The 6,082-nt window shown below is 43.5% G+C and overlaps 1 protein-coding gene across 1 annotated transcript in view; it reads right to left on the bottom strand.

Moving 5' to 3' along the window:
• The window catches only part of PRC1 (protein regulator of cytokinesis 1), a 38,378-nt gene that overhangs the window by 31,865 nt on the left and 431 nt on the right, over nucleotides 1–6,082 (bottom strand). The gene's annotated exons all lie outside the window — the stretch shown is intronic.

Raw genomic sequence — 6,082 nt, 5'->3', positions numbered from 1 at the left:
CAGAAAGCGAGAAATCACCCCCCAGGGGGGATGGTCACGCCGCAATCCCTTCTCCTCCATTCTCCTCGGGATCTTGGGCACGCATGCACACACGTCCAGCGTGAGTTTTAAGCCACCGGGTCTGGGACGCGAACCGTGGTCAGCTACGTGGGAGTCCAGCGACATAGCCATTACACTAACTGCTGGTTCCCTATTCTTTCTTTTTTTAAAAAATTAAAATTTGCTATATGGCACATGTACTTGCTGGAAAGAAACAGAAAGAGAAGGGCAAGTGAGAAAATACTCCCCAATCCCTTCTCCATTCTCCTCTTGGGATTTGGGACATGCACACAATGGCCACATAGGATCCAGCTACCTTAACCACCATGCCACTGGTGGCCCAAATTATGAATATTCTTAAAAAAAAAAAAAAAAGGAGCCAACCAGTGGCATGGTGATTAAGGTGGTTGGATTCCACATGGCTGACTGTGTAGTTCAAGTCCCAGAACTGATGGCTCGAAAACTAGTGGGTGGATGCGCGTGTGTGCATGCCCAAAATTCCAGAGGAGAATGAAGGAGAAGGGACTATGGAGCAGTCATCCCTTCTGGGGAGCAATTTCTCACTTTATCCCCCTGACCCCAGTGAACATACACACTCTATAGCAAAAATCTAAAACAACAAAAATCCACTGAATTTTATACTTTAAGTATGTGTATTATATTAGGTATGTGGATTATTTCTCAAAGCTCTTATTAAAAACATATGGTGGGGGCCATCAAGTGGCGTAGTGGTTAAGGGCAGTGGACTCCCAAATGGCCGATCACGGTTCAAGTCCTGGACTTGGCAGCTTGCCTTCTCAGTTTCCCCCTCTCCCCTCTTTCTCATTCTGTCCCTCTCTGGTCTCAACTGCTGGGATCAGCAGTTGGCGTAATGGCTATGTCACTGGACTCCCATGTAGCTGACTGCAGTTCGAGTCCCGGACTTGGTAGCTTAAACTCAAAGAGGATGCATGTGCGTGCCTGCCCAAGATCCTGAAGGGAGAATGGAGGAGGAATTGCGGTGTGACCATTCCCCTTGGGGGTGATTTTCTTGCTTTCTGTCTCTGCCTCTTTCTGTCTTTCTGGCAAGTGTACATGTCCTATTAAAAAAAAAAAAAAAAAAAAAAAAACCTCTCCAAAACCAAACAAATAAACAAAAAAACAATTATTAAAAAAGAAAAAAATATGGCACATGGGGTTGGCAGGTGGCATGGTGATTGAGGCAGTGGACTCCCACATGGGTGACCATGGTTCAAGTCCTGGACCCAGAGGCTTGTTTTCTCACTTTCTTTATCATTTTCCCTCCCTCCCCATCTCTGGTCAAATTTAATAAATAAATAAATAAAGTTAAATAAAATAATTCTTTATAAAAAAAAGAAAAAGAATTAAAACAAAACAATCAAGATAATTTATTTAATTTCATTATATGTAATTTCTCATTCTCATTATTATTATTCAATTTGACCAGAGAAAGAGAGACAGGGAAAGTGAGAAAGCAAGCCACCAGGTCCGAGACTTGAATCTCAGTCTACCATGTGTGAGTCCAGCACCTTAACCACCATGCCACCTGACATGGACCCTGAGACAAATTTATAGACCTCAAATCCAATTAAAACCAAGACAAACCTCTCTACAGCAAATGGACTGCTAAACTCTAGTAGCTGGGCAACTAAAAGGCAATATTCACACAATCTGTTACAATACAAAGATCAGCACCCCTTAGAGTTCATTATGTAACAAATTTAATTTGGTGTGTAAGAAGTGGATGTTTAGAAAATTCTCATGAAATTATAGTTTCCAAAGGATTAAAAATAATAATGTCTTCCACTTTTCCCAACATCAAAATTGTACTGAATAGTTCTTTTTTTCCTTTGCACAGGGCGCCTGTGCTTACCAGAGAGAAAGAGAGAGGAAAGTGAGAAATCTGCCCCGCCCAGGAATGGCCACACAGCAATTCCTTCTCCTTCATTCTCCTCTTGGTATTTTGGGCATGCATGCACACGACCAGAATGAATATAACACAGTATGTTTGCATTTTAACATTTTGACTGAGATTCATTCACGAGGCCAGGTGTGGAATTTTCCACCTGTGGCATCATGTCAATGCTCAAAAAAAGTGCCAGGTTCTAGAGCACCCTGGACTTTGGATTTTCAGAAGAGGGATGTTCAACCTGTATTGCAACGACCTCTAATCTAGTCTCCCTGCTGCTGCCTTGGCCTCCTTAAGCTTACTGTCAACACAAGAGAAGCCCAGTCCTATCTTCTATTCAAAACCTCCAATGACTTGGGCCAGCCCCATAGCCTAGTGGTTAAGGGAAGCTGGATCTCACATGGCTGACTGTGGTTTGAATCCTGACCCCAGAGGCTTGAAAAACAGGCCGGGCAAGTGTGTGTGTGTACCCAAAGTCCCCACAGGGCAGAGAAATGGATAAGAACAGTAGTATGACCATGCCCCACTGAGAGGGATGCTTTCTCCCTCTCTCCTTTCCTCTGGAGAGTACACACAGAACCTTCTGGCAATTCAAAGAAAAGGGGGAAAAAAAAAAAAAAACAGTGCCAAAGACTTCCAGTCTCACTCAGAAAAAAAAGGCTCTGCCTTTCCAAAAGCCTATGGAGCCCAGTTTCCACTTGACGCATGTACTGACCTCAGCCCAGGTTACTCTGGTCACCACGGCCTCCTGGCCCTTTCTTTCCAACATACCTGGCACTATCCCACCAATGGGCATTTATATTCACTGTTTGTTGCCTTTACTTACATCTTTTTTCCCCAAGATGTGGTGTGGCTTCAACAGATTTCGAAGCGAGAAATCAACCCCCAGGGGAGATGGTCACACAGCAATCCCTTCTCCTCCATTCTCCTCTCAGCATTTTGGGCACCTACTTGCCACTGGGTCAGGGACCTGAACTGCTGTTGGTCATGTGGGATCCAGTTACCCTAACTATCCCACCACCACCTGGCCCATCAGTTCTTTTAAGTGTATTTATTTTCTCCAGGGACAAAAGAGTCAGAGATAAAGAAACAGCACCTCCAACAGGATGCCAACGCAGCAATCCACCTCTGGTCCTTGGCTAGCTCCAGATCACGGGCAAGCATATACCTTAGTACACAAGGAAGTCTCCAGACTTGAACCAGGAACCTTCCCACATGTGACTACGCCAAGGTCTGGCTCCCAAGGATGCCAATTTTGTTCACTGCTGTATCCCAACACTTAGAATAGTTCCATGTGCTTGGCAAGTATTCAAGAAATACTTCTGAATAACCAAACATTTCAAAAAAAAAAAAAAAAAAAGTTGTATGGTCTTAAGATGCCCCAAGCAATCATTATAAACAATTATCAGGGCCAGCAGCTAAGGCATTGGACTCCCACATGGCCAACTGCGGTTTGCGTCCCAGACCTGGCAGCTTGCTTTCTCACTTTCTCTCTCTGGTGAATACACATGTCCTATAGCAAATTAAAAATAATAAATAGAGACCAGCAGATGGTGTAATGGTCACATCACTGGACTTCCACGTAGTCAACTGCAGTTAAGAGTCCCAGTCTGGGTGGCTTATAACTCATGCCAGGCATGTGTGCATGCATGCCCAGGATCCCAGAAGGAGAATGGAGAATGGACTGCAGCAGGCCATCCCCTGGAGGGGTGGGGTAGGGGGGGCAGATTTCTTGCTTTCGGTCTTTCCAGCAAGCACACATGCCTTCTAGCAAAAATCTCTCTAATAACTAATTTTTAAAAAATATTATGATATGGGGCCAGCAAGTGGCATGGTGGTTAAAGGCGCTGGACTCCCACATGGCCGACCATGGTTCAAGTCTCAGATGTGGTGGCTTGCTTTCTCACTTCCTCTTTCTCTGTCTCTCTGATCAAACTGGAAAGTAATAATGATATAATAATAAATAGAGTTAAATATTTTAAAAAAAAAATATTATGATACAATTAAATATTGCCCTGCCCATTGTTTTTTGGTAGTTTCCTAATAGGAGGAAATGAGATTTTTATTTTTAGATTACATCACTGAAAAACAGAGTGCAAACAAGAATACCATCCAAAGACCCAGAGGTATTAAAAGTGAATTTTCCAATCCCTTAAGTCATGAGGACATGTCACAGGACTAGGAAAGATCTCAAGTCATCCTTTAAATCAGGAATCCCCAACCTCTGGGCCATCGACTGGTACTGGCCCATATTATTACAGTGTAATGATAATGAAAGCAAAGTGAACAATAAATGAAATGTGCTTAAATTACTGCTAAACCATTCCCCTGGCCCCAGTCCATGGAAAAATTTTCTTCCACTAAAAACTGGTCTCTGGTGCCGGAAAGGTTGGAGACTGCCGCTCTAAAATGATTCCCTACTTTCAGACAACCTTCCTGATCCGCTGGATCCACTGCTCTACTTTTACCTTTATTAATACTTTTCTGGACAACCTGTTTCAGTAACAAATAAGCACAGTTAATTCAGTGACCAACTGGATCACCGTTGTGTTTCTGAGTCCCATTTCTCATAGTCCTTTCTCTTTTCTTGTATGGGTTTTTTTAATTTTGTTTTTTGTTTTGTTTTTAAGTTTTTGCTATAGGGTACACACGCTTAGAGAGATGGATATAGAAAGCGAGAAACACACCAGTGAGGATAACCACACTGCAACCCTTCTCCTCCATTCTCCTTTCAGGATTTTGGGCACACCATAGAGGCATACAAACCCAGAGGGTTTTCAAGCCACTAGGTTGGGGCTCAAACAACACAGTTGGCCAGGTGGGATCCCAGCAGCTCCAAGATAACAGCTGGCTCCAAAGTCCTTTCTAAGTATGAATACCTGCAATCCAAATCACCCAAAAATCTGGTTTTGGCTAGTAGAGTAATCCAAGTTGCTGGTTTGTTTGTTTTCCTCCTTAGAGAGAGGTTTTTTGCTATAGGGCATGTGCAGTCACCAAAGAGAGACAAGAGAGAAAGGCAGAAAGCAAGAAATCACTCCCCATGGCCATGCTGCAATCCCTTCTCCACGCAGGATCTTGGGCATGCACACACACTGGCGTGGCTTGAGAAATAAGCCACTGGGTCCAGAACTGGGATCACAGTTGACTTTGGTGGGAGTCCAGCAACATAACCATTAAGCCATCTGCTCGCCCTGCCCCCACCTCAGTTGCTTTTAATGTCTAATTATATCCACCAGCATAGAACCAAAGTTAACCAGTAACTTTTACATTTTTGGAGAGACCCGTGTAGCCTTATGTTGTCCAAGCTAGCCTCAAACTCCAGACCCTCCAGCTTCAGTCTCCTGAGCAGGTGGGATTACAGGCAAGTGCCTCTCCACACCTTACTGGGCCTACCTGATATTTAGCAATTTTTTCGCCTCCTCTCACTCCCTTGAAAGATGCCAGAACAACTCATAAACTATTAAAGTTTCATGTAAATGCCACCCGAAAGTTTTACGAGTCCTCGAAATGCTTCTTTAGCTTAAACCCACATCACTTTAACCATCTGTCCTTTAGATAATACGTTTGTAACCCAGAACTCTATACTAGAGATTCATTTATCCAATGGTATCGATGATGTGTAGTCATTCTCCTGAGGGCAAGTAAGTGAAAGAGATTGGGCAGAATTAGTAACCACGGAATAAAGAATCATAGCCTTAAAGCACTCAGTCTGACCACTTACAAATTATTTTACACCCAATCACCACAATACTTCACCCACAACTTGCAGAAAATATTTACATAGCTCTTCACACGACAGTCCTACCCGCTGATAGTATCCTCACTGTACAAGAGAGATAAAACAGACATGCAACATTTGGCCCGAAGTCACACGTCTGGTCCCGACTTCAAATCGGACACTCCCTTCCTAGAGCTGCCAAGGGAGTTTCTATAACGACCGGAAAAGAATTCCTTAATTGGAGTTTCTGAACTCGCAAGAAAACCAAGCCATGTTTCCATTTCAAGCAAAACGTTAATACCTCACGCCAGACAGAAATAAAACAACGATAAATAAGAATACCGGCAGGTTTTATGTAAAGACAAGTAAGAAGCCACGACCGTAAAAAGCCTCAGCACTGAGAAGCCGTCCGAGCC

Source organism: Tupaia chinensis, unplaced genomic scaffold, assembly GCF_000334495.1.
Source record: "Tupaia chinensis unplaced genomic scaffold, TupChi_1.0 Scaffold000359_1, whole genome shotgun sequence".
Classification (NCBI taxonomy): domain Eukaryota; kingdom Metazoa; phylum Chordata; class Mammalia; order Scandentia; family Tupaiidae; genus Tupaia; species Tupaia belangeri.
Note: the sequence above shows the minus strand (reverse complement) of the source record. Positions and strands in the feature narration are given on the sequence as shown.